Genomic DNA, 19,244 nt, shown 5'->3' with positions numbered 1-19,244 from the left:
CGTGTTCTAGCACCCGCCCAGAGCGTAAGTGCATGTGCTTTTGATACCCTAAGGTGTCAAAAAGCTGCTCTAGGAGGCCTTGTGACTAGTTTTTAGCGTGTTTTTTGTTTGTTTTTTTGCTAGATTTTTTAGAGCGTGTCGTGGAATGGGCCGTGTGATAGCTCGAAACGAGCGTATCGCTAGGAGGGACGCGCTGTGCTTTACAGCCCACCGTTTGGTTCTATTTTGCTTCAGAAAAGCCCGAAACAGTCTTTTCCTAGCTGCGGAACTAGGCTCCAAATAGCAAGTCTAAAGGTGCAAGTGGGAAGAGAAGGGAGGAGAGTGGAGGACTTGTCCCACATGCTCTCATTCCCTCTTGAGGAGGTAGGGTATATATATAAGAGTGAGTCTAGTATATATCAGCAGACTGAGGACTGAGGCCTGGGCTTGGGCTTGGGCTTGGGCTTGGGCTTGGGCTTGGGCTTGGGGAAACGATCCCGATCTAACTTTTATACAAACCAACCCGTCCGTTTTTATAACTCACGTTTTTTATTTTCGAAGATCTAACCTCCCCCTCGCTCACGTTTTTATTTTTCGAAATTTTTTATTTATTTTTTTTTAAACAAAATTTTAAAAAAAATTATTTTTTTTTGAGATATTATTTGATACGCGTTTTGGTGCGCGTTGACCTCACCTAGCTATTTACTGTCCCACCTACCTATTGACCTGCTAATCAGTGGTTCACCTAATTACTAACCTACTTAATTAACTAACTGTGCACAAACCAGAAAACACAGAAAATGCAGAAATTGAAACTTGACAGAACTGTGCAGTGAAAACACAGAAAATGCAAAAAAAACGCAAGAAATGCTAACTGTGTGACTAATGCTAGCTGTGTGCAAACAGAAAAACAGAATTTTGCTAACTGTCTAACTAATACTAAATGTACGCAGCAGAAAAAAAGAAAATGCAAACTGTGCGCAACAGAAAAACAGAATTAACAACTTGCAAAAAAAATACGCCTTCCTCTCCCTCTTCTTTCCTACTGCAAACCACTCATACAAGAAGCACAAAGTGCCTCTTGGGCTTAGTGCAGGGCTATTCCCCGGCAACGGCGCCAAAAATGTGCGCTCCTTGCTGCACTGTCGAAGCCTAGGGACTTGCCGATACACCGTGTACGAGCCGCAGACGGCTCCAAGCACACGACTAGTTTAACTAGTAAGCTCAAAGAGGGCAATGGTGTGTCACTCACCGCCTTATGCTCCTGCCGTAGAGGATTCCTCGCCGCGAAGAAGAGGGAGACACCGCTACGCCGCGCTCAACCGCCTCGCCGCCGTCGTGCCGCCGCAACGCTCGATCGCACTCTCTCTCTCTCTCTCTCTCTCTCTCTCTCTCTCTCTCTCTCTCTCTCTCTCTCTCTCTCTCTCTCTCACGCACACACACAAGGAGATGGTGAAGGAGAAGGTGGAGATGGAGCAAGAGCAGCTTCTATTGCACAATGAGAGAATGACTCAATTTTAGGTTTAATTGGCTTTTATGTGAGCTCACCCCATTCACACTTGGGCGCCCATGCTTAACCAACTAACCCTAGCATGTTCGTGTTAGAGTGCGCCTCTCATCGGCGATCACTCTACCTTTCCCTATTGGACCGACAAGCCCGGTGCCTTACTCGACTTACATAAATAATACAGTTACAGTGTCCGTCGTAGGCGATAGGGTGTCCGTGAGCCACGAGGGTTAACAACCCTACACCTAACTGCTTGCGAAAATGCGCAAAGCTCTTTGAGGGAAGTCCTTTGTAAGTAGATCAGCAGGATTTTCTGTGGTGTGAACTTTGACAAGCTGAATTTGCTTATCCTCTAGCATTTCCCTGATGAAATGATACTTCACATCCACATGCTTTGTCTTTGAGTGATAAACTGGATTGCGAGCCAACTGTATAGCACTCTGACTATCACAATATAACACAGGCATCTCTTCTTTGATTCCCAAATCTGTTACTAGTCGATTAAGCCAAATTGATTCTTTGCATGCCTCTGATGCTGCAGCATATTCAGCCTCTGTAGTAGACTGAGTAACACAATCTTGTAATCTAGAACGCCATGATACTGCTCCACCAACCAATGTAAAGACATACCCTGACGTAGACCTTCGGTTGTCTAAGTCACCTGCATAATCTGAGTCTGTAAAACCCTTTACACTTAGCTCCTAACTCCCATAGCATATACGCATACTCTTTGTAGCTTTCAGGTATCTCAATATTCCTTTCACTGCCTCCCAATGTTTTTTGCCTGGGTTTGACATGTATCGACTTACTACTCCCACTGCAAATGCAATGTCTGGGCGAGTAGCAATCATTGCATACATCAAACTACCCACTGCAAACGCATATGGAATCTTATCCATTTCAGCCTGTTCTTTCTCAGACACAGGACAATCTTGTTTGCTAAAGTTTCACATATGGTGGCAATGGAACACTCAATATCTTTCCCTTCTCCATATTGAAACGTTGCAAAACCCTGTCAATATACTCTGTTTGAGATAACCAAATCAACTTCTTTGATCTGTCTCTCTCAATGCGCATACCAAGTATATGACTTGCCTCACCCATGTCTTTCATGTCAAACGATTTTGCCATCTTTGACTTCAAAGCTAAAATTTCTTCCAAGTGCTTGCCAGCAATCAACATGTCATCCACATACAAAATAAGGATCAGCCAACTGCCATCCTTAGCCTTCTTTGTATATAGACAGTGATCGAACTCACTACGTTTGTAGTCTGAGAAAGCATAAACTTGTGGAACTTATGGTACCATGCCCTCGGTGATTGTTTTAAGCCATAAAGACTCTTTAACAAAACTGGCATACCAAATCTTCCTTGCCTTTCTCAACAAAACCTTCTGGCTGCTGCATCTAAATTTCCACATCTAAATCACCATGCAAGAACGTTGTCTTGACATCCATTTGATGCAACACCAAATCTAATATGGCAACCAATGCAAGAAAGCATCTCAATGTAGTCATCTTGACCACCAGAGAGAAGACTTCATCAAAGTCAATGCCTTGTTCTTGCTTAAAGCCCTTGTCAACAAGCCTTGCTTTGTACTTTGGCTGACTATCATGAGCGGTGATCTTATACCTGTAAACCCATTTACAAGGTAGAGCCTTTTTGCCCTGTGGTAATTTAACTAGCTTCAATGGCTGATTTTTATGCAGAGCTGTCATTGCAATCAGTCAACATGACATAGTTCATAGATGGAACAAACCGATCAGGAGGTCGCCTGATACGTCCAGATTTATGCAAAATAGGTGGCTCAGGCTCAGCCACAACCTGTGGTTCCACTCTATCCTGTCCTTGCTTCTCTTGATCCCTGACATTTTGTCTTGCATGTGCAGGTCCATCTTCTTGAAAGACAACTCTTCTGATCTCCTCAACCCTCTCTGGTTTAGAATGATATTTGGCTTCATTAAAGTAAACATCATTGCTGCGGATAACCTTTCTGGATTCGGGATCCCAAAGTCTGTACCCCATCTCACCAGAATTACCATAGCCTAAAAAGATGCACTTTCTACTCTTTGGCTCAAGTTTGTTCCTAAATTCCTTCGGAACGTGAGTATATGCCTCACAGCCAAAGACTCTGTGATGCTTGTATGAGGGCACCTTGCCTGACCATACCATCTCTGCCACTGAATCCTTCTGCAAAACCTTGCTAGGAGATCTATTTATAAGATGAACAGCTGTTGATACAGCTTCAGCCCAAAACCCATTTGGCAGATGTGCATTAGACAACATACTTCTGACCTTCTCTTGTATGGTCCTATTCATCCTCTCAGCAACACCATTTTGAGGAGGATTGTAAGGAGCAGTAAGTTCACGTTTTATACCTTTTGACTCACAAAAGTCCTGAAAGGCCTTTGAAACATACTCTCCACCATTGTCAGTGCGTAAGCATTTAAGCTTCTTGCCACTCTGATTCTCCACAAGTGTTACAAACGTTTTGAAAACACTAAACGCTTCATCCTTGTGCTTGAGAAAGTAAACCCATACTTTCCTCGAGTAATCATCTATAAATGTCATAAAGTAAGAACCTCCCCCTAGGGATAGGTTAGGCATAGGTCCACACAAATCACTATGAACAAGTGACAACTGTGTATCTCTTCTACTGCTTCGATGCTTATGTGGCTGCTGTGTTTGCTTACCATACAGAAAATGTTCACAGAATTCAAAATCATTAAATGAAAAGCCAGGCAAATAACCAGAACGAGACAAGATTTCCATTCCCTTCTTGGACATATGTCCTAACCGGCTATGCTACAAAGAAACGTTCGGCTGCTCGGTTACATTGATTACATTTTTAGAGACATTTGATACATAAATCATGTAAAGTCTTCCAGACTTTACTCCATGTGCTACTGTCAAAGAACCCTTGGATATCTTCCACATGTTTTGTCCAAAAGTGGTGACGTAGCCAGCATCATCAAGTAAACCTGTGCTGATCAAGCTCTTTGTAATTGCGGGAACATGTCTCACATTTTTTAGCGTGAAAGAAGAGCCATTTTGAAACTTCAATTGAACATCTCCAACACCTAAGATCTCACATGTCTACCCATTGCCTAGCCGAACATGATCTTTAGTGGTCACATAAGAGGTAAACCACTCCTTGTTCGGAGACACATGAAGTGATTCCCCTGAGTCTATAATCCAGTCACTCAGTGCATGTCCATCAGATGCCATAAGAAGAGCTAAGTCCATTGTATTCTTTAAGAAGTAGATGTCTCCTGACACTAGACTGTCATCCTCTGCAACAGTGTTTGTCACATTTATTTCTTGAATCTTCACTGAGGACTTGTTCTTCTCACCATGGTCTTCAGCTTTCTCTTTGCCTCTTTCTGCTTTCCATTCTTTGCAGTCTCTTTTCATGTGACCCTTATTGCCACAATGGTAGCATTCTATGTCACTCTTGCCTTTAGCACTGCGGGACTTGCTACGAGACTGATTCCTCTTTCCACCTTTTTACTTTTCTTTGGTCCTTCCCCTGACAACTAAGGTTGTTCCTTTGCCTTTGTCCATTGTCTTTCTGTTGGTTTCTTAAGTAAGCAGACTGCCTTCTACACCTGCTATGGTCAAACCATCTCGAGGTGCACAATTACTCAAAGCTGTGCAAAAAGTGTCCCAACTTTCCGGCAATGTGATCAACAGGAACATAGCTCTAACAGGTTCATCAAACTTGACACCTTGAGCTGACAACTGACTGTAGATGGTGTTGAATTCATTCAGATGATTGGACATAGGTGTCCCTTCTTTCATCTTCAAGTCAACAAGCTTCTTAAGCCAGTATACCTGTGAAGCTGCACTCTGCTTCTCATAAAGATCACTCAGCTTTGTCCATGCTTCATAAGCCGACATCTCGTCTGCTACATTGAAGTAAACACTTTCTGCCAAAGTCAGCATAATGGTAGAAAGTGCCAATTCATCCATTTCGCTCCATTCATCTTCGTCCATATCTTCTGGTTTTATCCCCTTGAGCTTTATAGGTTTTATCTGCTTCTTTTGTACCAACACATGCCAAATCTGCTTCTTCCACAATGGGAAATTGGTTCCATCCAGCTTCTTGATATTGTAAAGAGCAGTGTCCTGTGATCCAGCCATAGCTATGCTTCACAGTAGTTTACTTTCCTAGGAAAAATTCGGCAAAGTTTCCCCTGTAAACTGGCCTCTGAACCAATATCAACATGTCAAATGAACCAATATCAACAAGTCAAATGAACCAAGAAAGCTTCAGATTCTGCAGAAATTTCGGCAGAGTCTCCTTTGTAAAATGGCTCTGGTGTACTCAAAAACAGACCAAAAAACAGCTCAAAAAACCACTGTCTCTCTAACACTGTAACGTGTGGCTAAACCTGTCGTGCACCTGTACTGTCTCTCACTGTCCTGTAAGCACAGACTACAACAATGCCTCAACAGGAGTAAAGCAAAGATGCAATCCCAACTGTCTAACTCACAGTCAATACATCCTAGCTGCCTATCTAAGGGTGCTCAAGGGATCGCTCCAAGACCTGTATCACCAAAAGGATCTCAACATTCGAGAATCCCCCAGCTCAATAAAACCTCACTCGACCCTCAACAAAGGCTGCAGTAAATCTGACAATACACAGACTTCCCACAAAGTCATACATCCACAAATTTCCAACTGTATGCTATAACCGCTGCGGCGGTTGTTTGCTGCGTGACTCACAGCCAGCAAACCCTCAACAGACATACATCATCTCTGACAATACATCCCATGTGGAAGTACCTGCAATGTCAGGATGAAATTTGGAATATCAAGCAGCAAACACAAGCTACCTGATGAACTAGTGGATGTCGCCTACAGTCTGTGTGTAGATGCGCCCGTGTCGTATGTGACACGCCTCCAATAATTGTGAGCCGTCCTTCGATGTGTAGACAACCACAAATCAGCACTCTGGGAGTGCCGATATCCTCAGCACCTGCAATCGTCAGCCGAAACCCCAAATTTGCAGAGTCGGTCTGCACCCGTCGAGACCACGTAGTCGAAAATGGCCTGCGCAGAACTTTGTTGAAGCCGAACGGTGGCCTAGATGACCTCAGAATGAAATTCTGAGAACACCAAGGCCTTCGGGCTTACCCACAGGATTTGGGACCGTGTCTTTGCATATCGAATCTCACTCCAATCTGAGCAGGTGACTCTAGCTTCTTGCAATGCTGTCCCGAGCCTCGATCTGAGCTCTGATACCAGTTGTTGAAGGAGTACGAGCGGAAGTGCGACGCGAGGGAGAGTGCGAGAAGAAGAGCACGACGATATGGTGAACTCGCTCTGGTGTAATGTGTAGAGCATAGTGAGTTCTAATTAGGTTATTACAAAAGAATATGTGTACGTACCTGGCGGCCCGCCCACTTACCTGGGCGACCACATTGGGCTTTATACCCCAACAGCCACTTCTTATGGTTCTGCTACGAGTGGCAAAACTTCTATTCCCAATGCTTCTGCTGGCAGCACTTCGTCTGGCAATTCTGGTGATAAGGGCAAAAAGAAGATGCGTTGCCATTACTGTAAAGCTAATGATCACTTAATCAAGCAGTGTCCTGAGTTGAAGGCAAAAGAGGCTAAGAAGAAAGAGGGTGATTCCAATGCAAATGCTGGGTCCACTACAAATGTAGCCATTGTTGAGTCTTCTGTGAAAGGAGACTGTGATGCTGATGTTGATGCAGAATGGGCTTTTAGCGCAGAGTGCACTTGCAATCCTGTTGTCCATGATGCATGCTTGTCAGTTGCTGCAGATTCACATGTGTGGTATTTTGACACTGGTGCTACAAAGCACATTACCTCACATCGTGAATTGTTTACCTCTCTCGAGTCTGTCCCTCTCGGGAATTCCGTCACTTGTGCCAACAATGCCTCTTATCCGGTTCAGGGAGTTGGAAAGATTGTGCTTACTGCTGCAAATGGCAGTTCCTTCACACTTGTTGATGCACTTTATGTACCTCGGATCAAGAAAAATCTCTTGTCTGTATCCGCACTTGCTAGACTTGGACTTGTAGTCAAATTTGTGGATGACAGATGTACAGTTCATGATCTCAGTTTTGGTGATGAAATTGTTGCATCTAGCCTTTTGTGCCGTGGGCTGTATAAACTCACTTTGTATGACAAGTGTGGACAAAATTTTGCAAATGCTGTTGCAGATTCAAGGGCTATTTCAGATACAAAACTTTGGCATGCACGTTTTGGTCATTTGAATTTTTTCAGTTTGCTGCGTTTGCAAAAATCTAATATGGTTGCTTCTTTGCCGCCTCTTGAAGCACCTGTCAAACATGTTTGTGAAGGCTATATTTTGGGTAAAATGCAGCGTTCTAAGTTTCCAAAGGATGGTTCAGTTCGGGCCACATGCAGGTTGCAGCTTGTGCACAGTGATGTTTGTGGGCCCATGCAAACTCCGTCCTCGGGCAATTACCTGTACTTCGTGACTTTCATTTATGATTACTTCAGGCATGCATGGGTATTTCCGCTTAAAGCGAAGTCCAAAGTTTTTATGTGCTTCAAACAATTTCTGGCTATGGCTGAAAATGTCTCGAAATCTACTATGGGCACCCTCCATTCCGATCGAGGGGGGGAGTATATGTCTCATGACTTTAATGCATTTCTGGCTCGTCGTGGGATAAAACACCAATGTACAATGCCTTATACACCTCAGCAAAATGGTGTTGCTGAGAGGAAAAAGAGGTCACTAACGGAAATGGCACGATGTACGGTTAAAAGTCAAGCTTTGCCGCATTCTTTTTGGCTTGAGGCCATCATGTGTGCCACTTATGTAATTAACAGGTGTCCTATGAAAGCTTTGCAGTCTATTACTCCATATGAAGCATGGCATGATAGAAAGCCTTCTATTAAGCACATGCCTGTTTTTGGCTGTTTGGCATATGCTTTGGTGCCACAAGTGCAGCGCAGAAAATTGGATGATAAGGCTGTCAAATGTTTTTTTTTTGGTTATAGTGCCGAAAGCAAAGGTTACAGGTTGTATCATCCGCAAACAAAACGTATTCTGGTTTCTCAGGACGTAGTGTTTGTGGAAGATTCTATTCAGCCCTTGCTGTCATGTACTAGAGACAGTAATGTCAGCTCACAGGAGATTTATGACACTTTGTTGCCTCTTTTCAGAGGTGGAAATACGAATGTAAGTTCCAATGAGGCAAATGTACAACCTATGGGGGTTTCTGAAAATGTTCTAGATCAGCCTATTACTGATGCAGATGTACATGATTTACTTGATGAGAAAAAGGCTGAAAATGAGCAGGCTAGAGGTATCACTTTGTGTGACAGTAAATTGGATGCACCTTTGTTTAGTCGTACTCGTTCAGGCTCTCGCCATGCATCTTATGCATCAGATTGTTATGCTTTGGCTATGTCTAGCTTACATGATGTTGAGGAGCCTCTGTCTTTTGATGAAGCACAGAATTCAACAAAATGGATGGCTGCCATGCAATCAGAATATGATGCACTTATAGAAAATGACACATGGACTTTATGTGATTTGCCTCCTAGCAAAAAGGCCATTGGTACGAAGTGGGTTTACAAGTTGAAACGCAAGCCGGATGGTGAGATTGATCGCCATAAGGCTCAACTTGTTGCAAAGGGTTATGCACAGCAAAAGGGCATTGATTATGAAGAGACTTTTTCTCCCACTTGTCGTATGACTACTGTGCGTTTTCTATGTGCATTGGCAACTCATTTTGGTTGTGATGTACATCAATCTGACATTGTTACTGCTTTCTTGAATAGTGACATATTTGAGGAAGTTTATGTAACGCAGCCTCGCGGTTTTGTCATAAAAGGACAAGAGGACAAAGTGTGCAAATGTAACAAGGCTTTGTATGGGTTGAAGCAATCTCCTCATACTTGGTATGAGAAAGCTGACACTCATTTGGTCAAACAAGGCTTTCGTAACAGTCCAACAGAAAGCACATTGTATGTAAAGCGTAAGGGTGATGTACTTCTCATTGTGGTTCTTTATGTTGATTATTTTCTGATCACTGGACCAAATGAGAGACATATTGCTGAATTTAAGACTGATTTGAATGAAAGATTTGGGGCTATTGCATCATTACTTGGGTATACAATTTAAGCAATGTGATGGTGGTATTGCCTTGTGTCAGAAAAGTTACATAGAGAATTGCTATGTAAGTTTGGACTTGAGGATTGCAAACCTATTGCCACTCCCATGGAAACAGGTTTGAAGTTGAGTCTACATGATGCTAGCGATCCTGCTAATGTCACTCTTTACCAAACTGTTGTTGGCTGCCTCATTTATGTATGCAACACGAGGCCAGATATTCAGTTTGCAGTCTCACAGGTCAGCAGATTTATGCATAGCCCAAGGTCTAAGCATTGGCATGCTGTCAAGAGGATATTCCTCTACCTTAGTGGCACTTTACATCTTGGCTTGTTTTATCCCAAGGGGGGATCATTGCCGCCAGACTTACATGCTTTTTCGGACTCAGATTGGGCTGGTTGTTTTGGCACGCGAGTGTCCACAAGTGGTTTTTGTTTCATGCTTGGCAGTTCATGTATATCATGGTTGAGCAAGAAGCAACCTACTGTGGCCACTTCGAGTTGTGAGGTTGAGTACAGGGCAGTCTTCACAGCCACGGTTGAGTGTGTATGGCTCAAACGCCTTATGGTTGATTTGGGTGTTGGACAGGACACTGCCAACACTATCTACACTGAGAGTCAGAGCGCATTGGCAGTTGCGAGGAACCCAGTTTTTCATGCTCGCACAAAGCACATTGAGGTGCATTACCACTATGTCAGGGAGAGGCTCTCAGTAGGAGAGATCAGCTTGGCTTATGTGCCAACACAGGACAACCTTGCAGATCTTTTCACAAAGGCATTGTCTCGTGAGAAGCTTGAAGCTTTCCGCAAAGCTTTGGGCTTACTCCCCTTTGTGGACTGATCATGTCCTCAGGGCATGGCACTTCCCTTTACTCATGTGCCAGCTCTCATTCACCGCATCATTCCAGGGGGGATTTGTTACCATATACATGTGTTAGTGATGTGTGTGAACACACTAGGACCGCCGGGGAATTTTTTCCCTCTTTAGGAGGTTTTTTCCCCTGAGCATTGTATATACGCCCATCACTCTAGGGCTATCTAATTTTCCATTGCACACTAAGTTATACACTCTCTATTGTGTGCCTTGAGCTTCCTTTGTCTTCTCCAAGTTGTGTGTGTTTCTCTGCAACCCTAATTCCAACAAAAGAGGAGCGGGCAAAGCTACTGCGCCAATCTTGCCTCCTCAAGGGAAGAAAGTTGTGAATCGCCGAAGAATTGACCATGAATACTCAACTCGAGGTCAAAAAAAGCAAGCTCAAGAAGGTGCACGATGCTCGTAAAGAAGGTAAATGGCTAGCCTATCGAGGTGGTAAAGCCATCATTCAAGAATTTCGAACTCCCAAACCGGCTCCCTCCCCACCTAATCTCCCCTAGGTTCTTTCCCTCTCTCTCATTCCCTGATGGACCCTAATGGACCCTCAGTCCTTAACTGATATGTATCCCACTATCAACTCGAAGGAGCCATTGTATTGTTTTGCTTTCTCTCCCATAGGTCATATTTGACCTCCGTGGACGATAATCCAATCTCTCTCTCTCTCTCTCTCTCTCTCTCTCTCTCTCTCTCTCTCTCTCTCTCTCTCTCTCTCTCTCTCTCTCAATAGAGAGATGTTGGGCACGATCCAACGGATCAAACACATGAAAGAGAAACGATCTAATGGAGCATAGCGTGTAATGTAAGGCTGCTACTATTGTGCCAAGGTAAATGACAAGCAATGCACTTCTTTTCATGGAATTTAGGTTAATTTCGCACCTCGTCACCCAAAATTGTGCAGCCACATCAACAGACACCACTATAGAGTGGTGGTTGGGTGGTTGGAGGTCTTATATGCTCAGCGCATAAGACCAACACAATCCACCGGGCCAAACACATGAAAGAGCAGCAATCTAATGGTGGGTAGTGTGTAAAGCAAGGTTGTTGCTATTGTGTTGAGGTAAATGACAAGCAATGCGCTTCTTTTCATGGAATTTGGGGGGAAAGATGTATTTAACAAGGTGTGAGTGTCAGTAAGATCCTTCATGCTCCATCTGTAGTAGTTTTCTTCGTAATTTATCTAATAGAAATTCTCCATAATGACTGTAGGCCAAGTCATGTAACTCTGCTTTACTGCTATCCAACTAGAGCAACCAAACACTATTCCACAATGTTTTACCTTCATCATCAAGGTTACGAGTAGGTCAAGTTAATAGCAGGTCAAATGAATGTAAGAGCACCGATCTAATGGTAGGAAGCTCGTAAAGTAAAGCTATTGTTGTTGTGCGGAGGTAAATGACTAGCAACGCACTTCTCGCATTTCATGGGTTAATGTCTTGGCCCCTCACCAAAAATTGTCCCGCCATATCAATAGACACATTGCATTAATAGAATGGTGCTTGGGTGGTTGGAGGTCTTATGTGCAAGACTTCTAACAATGTGATTGCACACAAGCTAATGGACACTTGAAGACAAGTGTATAAGTTTGACACGCAAAAGCATAATACGACACCTGATTCCACCAAAAAAGCAATAGATTCTTCACCTTGGAACACAACAGAATAAAAACACTAGCATTAAAGTAAATGGTGTTGGATAGAACTTCTCTGATGCAAGATTTGGACCATTGTAGAGGCTAAACTAATCGTTGATAATTGTTTACAAAAAATATTAACATCCACATCGAGGTGCTATTTGAAATATCTACTCTAGGTCAGGGGCGGGTGGATCTAACTTCACAATGCTTGGATGCGGCCCCAATAGAGATGTTTCCTTTAGGGCATGATCCACCTCATCTGCATGTTTCTTGTCTCGCTCCTGCATCTCTCTTAGACACGGGCTTGCATTTCAAGAACAGAGCATAATTTGGTGGAGAACTCTTCGTTGCTCTCAAATATTGTCAGCATACGGCCCGTCTGACTCCCGAACAAAGCCAACGCTCCACAGTCTCCTTCGTACTAGATGACAATGTCAATCTCATTTGTATATTATGCGAGCAATTGCCAAACAAACCAATGTCCACGTTCCATACACCCTGCACGCCAAACAAAAGTCAAAGCATGTCAAAAAACTTTATTTAGAAACAGTGGACATCGAAGTGTATCTTGCATAGTTGTCCCGTCCACCTCTTTCGCCCAATCATCCTCCTCCAGTGAATCGAACCAGGCATCGTCTGATGGTATGTCAATGGCCTCTCATGTCCAAGTGTGCTCTTTCCTCTGATGTCTCTCATGCCTCTAGAGAGTAAGAGGAGCAGAGATAGACTGAGAGAGAAGGAGAAAGAGACTAGAGACTCACCTCAATGTGAACACCGACAGTAATCATTAGCATGTATAATAGGCTATTTATAGGCCCTTCTCTCTCAAGCATGGCTTTGAATCTCTTTGGAAATCATCTCTTTTACTTTCTCTCTCTCTCAAAGCCCCCGGGCGCTAGCGCCAAGATCAATAGAGAGGGTGAGATGTCGCAAAAAACTGTTGCCGAAAAAACGCTAGAAGACTAACCCATTCACTTTTAACCTCTCTCAATCATATCTTTCATTGTCTTTCTCTAAAATTGGGCGCTAGTGCCAAGCTGAATGTGGAGCAACAGATTACATCTCTTTCACTCTCGATCTCTCAAATATCTCTTTCATGCTATGTTGTGTGTAATGGAAATGGCCTAAGAACTTTGAGAATATCGGAATTAAGAGAACTAGAGTGAGCATTTTTGTGGGATTACTTTGAGAACATAGAGGGTGAACTTAATTGATGGTAGAAACATAAGCATAGTACTTAATTAACTTGGCATGAACAATACTTTTGCAAGAGAGAGAGTATTAGAGAAAATGGCAATAGTTGAGAACCGGATTTACTTGGAGCCGGTCCCCCCTCCAAAAGGCATTTGTATAATAGATTCTCCCATCAAGATAGACTTGGTACAATACAATCTTTGTGTTCCTTGTGACCTAGGTGATGCAATGAAGATGGAAAGCTTCATGCATCACGAGCATAACATAAACTTTGCAAAAAGCATTAACTATCCTAAGCCTCATTCCCAAGGCCTCAAACACCTTTGAAGGTGGAGAGAGCAAGAGGGGAATGAGGGCAGGGAAGAGGAAGAAGAATCATTCATACAAGAAATAAATAGTTCCTCACTTATCATCACTCTTCTTGCTTAGCATAGCATAATAGCATAGTAATGAAGATAAACAAGATGGCAAGCTTAAGCATTGAAGCATGGCTCTTGGTTGGATTTGCATTCCATAGGCAAGAGTGTTGGTGTAGGCTCTCAACTTCTCAACAAGCTTGGAGAAGGATATGGAGCTCTTGCACTTTGCACTTCACACAATGAGTGTGTGTGTGTGTGTGTGTGTGTGTGTGTGTGTGTGTGTGTGTGTGTGGGAGAGTATACCCCCTCTCATGCTTGGTCCACCTCTCTCTCTCTCTCTCTCTCTCTCTCTCTCTCTCTCTCTCTCTCGTATTATTTAATTATATCATTTGGACATGTGTCCCCTTTTTCCTCTTTGAGAGAAAGAGCTTAATTATTTATTTTTATGCATCTAAATTCTCATTGGACCCCTTTTGAAATGTGTCTTTTATGATTCTTAAGATATCATGTTTGAATTGAACACTTCAAGCACCTAGTCATTTAAGCATGGAAACCTTTTATGCCTCTTGAGAGTTTATGTTTGAATTGAACACGTCAATAACCTTACTCATTTAAGCATAATAAGCACCTCAAGCTTGGGAAAGGTTCCCACAAACACTTTAAGCACTTTAGTTAGCAAGCACGACAAGCACCTCATGCTTGGGTAGGATTCCCACCTCAAGGTCAACCCTAGCTTGCCTAAGGTCAAAGGACTTTATAACACTAACTTTTGGAGGTCTTTAATGAAGCTAACCCTAAGGTCTTTTAAGCTCCATTAGATGCACGTTGCTCTTTGATAGAGTACCTCCTTTTGGACCGGTGCTAGAGGATATGCTAAGAGCATACATTAGCAAAAAATAATTTGGTTAGGAAGATTATCTCCCTATTCTAGGATTTGCTTATAATAGTGCAACGCATGTCACAACTAGTTTTAGTTCTTATGCATGGTTTTCAACCTAGATCAAGGATTTTCTCTAAGATCACATGGATATGTTGAAACTTTCTCATCAAAATTTTTGACAAGCACATGATAGATACAAAAAGTACGTTGATGGGAAGCGTTGGCAAGTAATCTTCACAAAAGGGGGAGAGGTATTTTTACATGTGCCAAACAATTTAGAAAGTTTGAAAATTGGTCCAGCACCTAAATTATCTCCGAGATATTATGGACCTTTTAAGATACTCAAGGAAGTAGGAGATATGGCTTACAAACTCGCTTTACCTACACACTCTAATATTCATTTGTTTACGTAAATGCTTGCATAGGAAGGACAATGTCATTGACCAATAGATTTTGGTTGATTTCATTGAATCTCTAACCTAGTCACATGAATCTGAGCGCATTCTCAACTATCATGATTTACGTACTTGTCATCATGTGCGTCGTCGAGCATTAGTCAAGTGGAAAGACTGACATGAAAAAAATTCCACTTGGGAAAGCATTAGTGTTCTGTTTTTTCTAATCTACTTTTATTTTCAAGTATGAAAAAACTTTTGCAAGGGGAGAGTAGTGTAAGGCAAAGGGTCTAGTCTGAAATCAAGCTCGAGAATTCCTTATGAAAGGGGCAAGAGGTTGGGAAAAGAGATAGGTTTCAAAGCCCAAGGCCTCACAGTATCTGCTACAGATAACAAGTTTCCATCATGATTAAGTGTGAAGCATCAAATTTGGATGTGTACCTTGGATCGAGAGGTAGAGGGTAGAACATACATTCCAAAGCTATTTTATGAGCACTTACTAAAGCCATTTAAATAGACTCGGAATTTGGCAACGATGGACACACGTGTGAACGAGTCCACTCCTACAAATTTTTTTGACAAAGAGGGGTATGAAATAATCCCAATTCACATGGTATCCATAGTAAATGAAAGGGATGAGGACCCAACAGAGGAATCCAAACAACGACGAAGGGGAAACGAAAAGGAGATACATGTATTTAAGATACAAGAAGATATGTCCATTAACAACTTGTCTGAGAAGGATCAAGAAGACAAAGCTACCTTTAATGATGTTTCAGATGAGATTGAAAAGAATTAGTCACTTATGGTGGCTTAGCTTTATAGAAAGAACAATCAAGAGAGTAAATATTTGCAAGGAATGGAGAATATTTTATTATTTTTTTACTTTCCAAACCAATGTCACAACCGACAAGCACTACAGAAAGAAACAAAAGGTTAAACGAACACAGACACATTCGATTGCATGCCAACCATGAAATGTAAATCTCATTACTTGATGCTGATAAATGTTGATGATTGAGTCAAAGATAAAATAATTGGACATTATTTGTCACAAAGTTAAATAACCTCAAAATAAACTAAACAAGAAATCAAAGTGGGAAAAGAAACGAGTGAGAACAACTAAAGTTGAAGGTGAACCAAAATTGTCAAAAACCCAGTGTAGAGAAAAATATAGGAAGTTGAAAGGACCTTGAAAGAGGTTTAGACAACTAAAACGGAATTGGATGAGGATGTGTAGAGATGAGATAAGTGTTCCATCCCATTACAAAAAATATACACTTCAAATAGGAAGATTGTGATTGTGACCTGATGGAGGAAACCATGAATTTTTCAATCTGTTATACAAGTAGGCAATTAAAATTCGCAGAAAAAAGCTATACCACCACTGAGAGAGAAGGGTTGGGGATTCTATATGATGTTAAAAAAATTTGATATTATCCATTGGCCAATAAGTTTACATTCACTATAGACACTAAGTCCTACTCTATTTAGTGAGCAAACCATCTAACAATGGTAGAAGAGTGAGATGGCTTATAATTTTGTTAGAATTTTATTGTATCATTGTGATAAAGAAGGGTACCACACATTAGAGAGAAGCACCACAAGGGGTAGATAACAATCTACCAAATACTTATATTTTCTCTATAGAGATGATATCAAGTTTATCTGAGGATACTGTGACTCTAATGATTGTAGCTCAATTTGACATGGAGATTCATATTCCTTCAAACCCTAAATCATTGAGCAATCAACGATGTACAAGTTACTTGCAGGAAGATTGTACATGAAGAGTGCTTATGGAATTTTGAACTTATGATTAGAACTTCAAGAGAAAAACTTCCATTTGAGCCAAGTTCACAAGAATCTAGCAGGTTTGCGAATTGCCAAAGATCAAATATTAAAAGGCTCAAATGATTAGATGTCTATTGGCCATCAATGAAAACGGATGTCCATAAATATGTTGAGAATTGTAAGCAATGCCTCGAGGTATCTCCAATAACTTTTTTCATTCTATTTCAAGTTATTACTATACCAAAATGAGGACATTGATGGAATACCTCACCTCTCCTGAAACCATGAGTAAGCATAGACAACGAGCACTTGAGATCGACTCTCAAGATTATGCTCTTATTGGATACTAGCTTTGTAAGCGAGGTAAGAATCATCAACTTCACTTGTGCGCTAGTGAAAACAAATACATTCCTCTATTAAAGCAAGTGCATGTAAGATTAGCGTGAAGATATTTTTCAATTGATATCACAATTAGATCTATTATGATGGCTAGAATATGGTGGTGTATCATATTTTCCAATGCAAAAGAGTACATTAAATGATGCGATGTTTATCAAAGAAAAACAAATTCACAAAGACGCGAAAGTATGCCCTTAAGGCCTATAATGGGGGCAAGAGTTTTTGCCAAAGGAGACACTGATTTTGCAAAACCCATTCAACCATCGTATATGAGAGCCACGCTCAATATGTCATTGTAGCCACATACTATTTGACCTAGTGGGTTGAAGCAAAAGCTACTAGGAAAAATAATGCAAGGATGATGGCTTTATTCTTGAATGATTATGTCTTCACAAGATATTGGTTTCCTTTTAGAATAGTGAGTGACAAGGGTACGCATTTCTTAAATGAAGTGATGGAACACTTGCTAGATGACTTTGTGATCATCCACAATAACTTGGCACTATCACCCACAAGACAGTGGACATACACGACATACCACCAAGATATAAAACTCAATCCTCACTAAAATAGTCAGTTCAGGAAGGAGAGAGTGGAACTGCAGTTACATTTTGCATTATGGGTATATAGTTTGAACACTAATCCATTCAATTTAGTCTTTGGACTAGATGTCATACTGCCAATGGACTTTCTATTTCCTACTTTGAGTTGGAATGGACAAGCCATGAATAATCACATTTTTATCAATACATTACCAATATCCAAACATAAGTATGTCATACAAGAAGGCGAGAAGAAAGATAGACTGCTAATTTAAGAGCTATAACATCAATTGGATTCGATTAGACCAAGAATATTATAAATCGTCAAAGTCTTTTTTAATGGTGTGAGTAAAATAGTGAGACAAAAGTGACTCTTCAACTCTCAATGCTAATTTTGTAATTTTTTTACAAACCAATAGTATTGTGGATATGGACCATATTCCCACAAAATTAAATTGAGTATGGTTATTTTCAATTGTATGCACATCATTGTTGGTAAACGTTAAAAAAGTAGATACATATACGCTCACCAAATTACAAGAAACTAGGTTTTATACCGAATTATTAGGGTGTTTTTTTATATAGCTTTCAACGTAAAATTTGGAGGTTAACCTCAAAATTACAAGGAGATTAATACCCTCTCCCCTCAGTGATGCAAACTGCCCCAAAAAAGAAGTGTTACTTTGTATAACTCCTTTATTAATTCTGACAAGTATTGCAAAGCTTCTCATGCATGTCTCCAATAGCATAACTTTAAGTAGAATCACCATGGCAATATTTACAAACACAACTTGCATACCATGCACATAGAAAACTAGAGCATGATAACTGCCAATGTCTTGCATACCAATTATGAACAAGATTTGGCAAACTAAATACATGAGCTCCCATTGAATTATGAGGGCCTATATATTGTGCCTAGTCATCTAATTTTCTTTAATCATCTAGCCTAAACTTCACAAGTTGTCTAAGACATTATATGGAAAAAAATAAATCTTAAGCACTATCTTCAATTTAATGGAAATTTTCTGAGGACATGATACCATAAAATACAAAACTTCCATGGCACAAATTTGGCAACATTGATGAAGGATTAAAGCACCCATTGTCTTTTATTATATTTCTATGTTCTTTAACATTATTTCACACAACCTTTGTGTGAATAGCAATTTTATGAATAGAATTTTCACAAGCTAGCAAATTTCTATATAGCAATCAAGTTTTACTAAGAAAAAGCAATAATACAAGAGAACAAGACAATATACATGATTTTCCAAGAAGTCAAAACAAACACCACTTGGAGACAAAGAAACAAACCTAGCCTAGAGATCATATTCACCTCCTTCTTTGGATAGTGCCCTACTACAACTACGATGCTATGTCTCGAGAGGAACCCTTGCCCCTAATGGGGATAATGTGCACTCCAAGCAATCTCACCCTAAGGAGAGAGCCCATAAACCCTAACTAGCAACTTCTTGATGGATATTAATCCGAAGTCAGAATCTATTTGCATCGCTAAGAAGCCCCATTAATTTCTTGCCTTACCCTCTTATCCACACATATACTACGC

This window comes from Adiantum capillus-veneris, chromosome 16 (genome assembly GCF_014529385.1).
Source record: "Adiantum capillus-veneris isolate H3 chromosome 16, ASM1452938v2, whole genome shotgun sequence".
Taxonomy (NCBI): Eukaryota; Viridiplantae; Streptophyta; class Polypodiopsida; order Polypodiales; family Pteridaceae; genus Adiantum; species Adiantum capillus-veneris.
The sequence above is the reverse complement of the archived record's forward strand: the minus strand, read 5'-3'. Positions refer to the sequence as shown.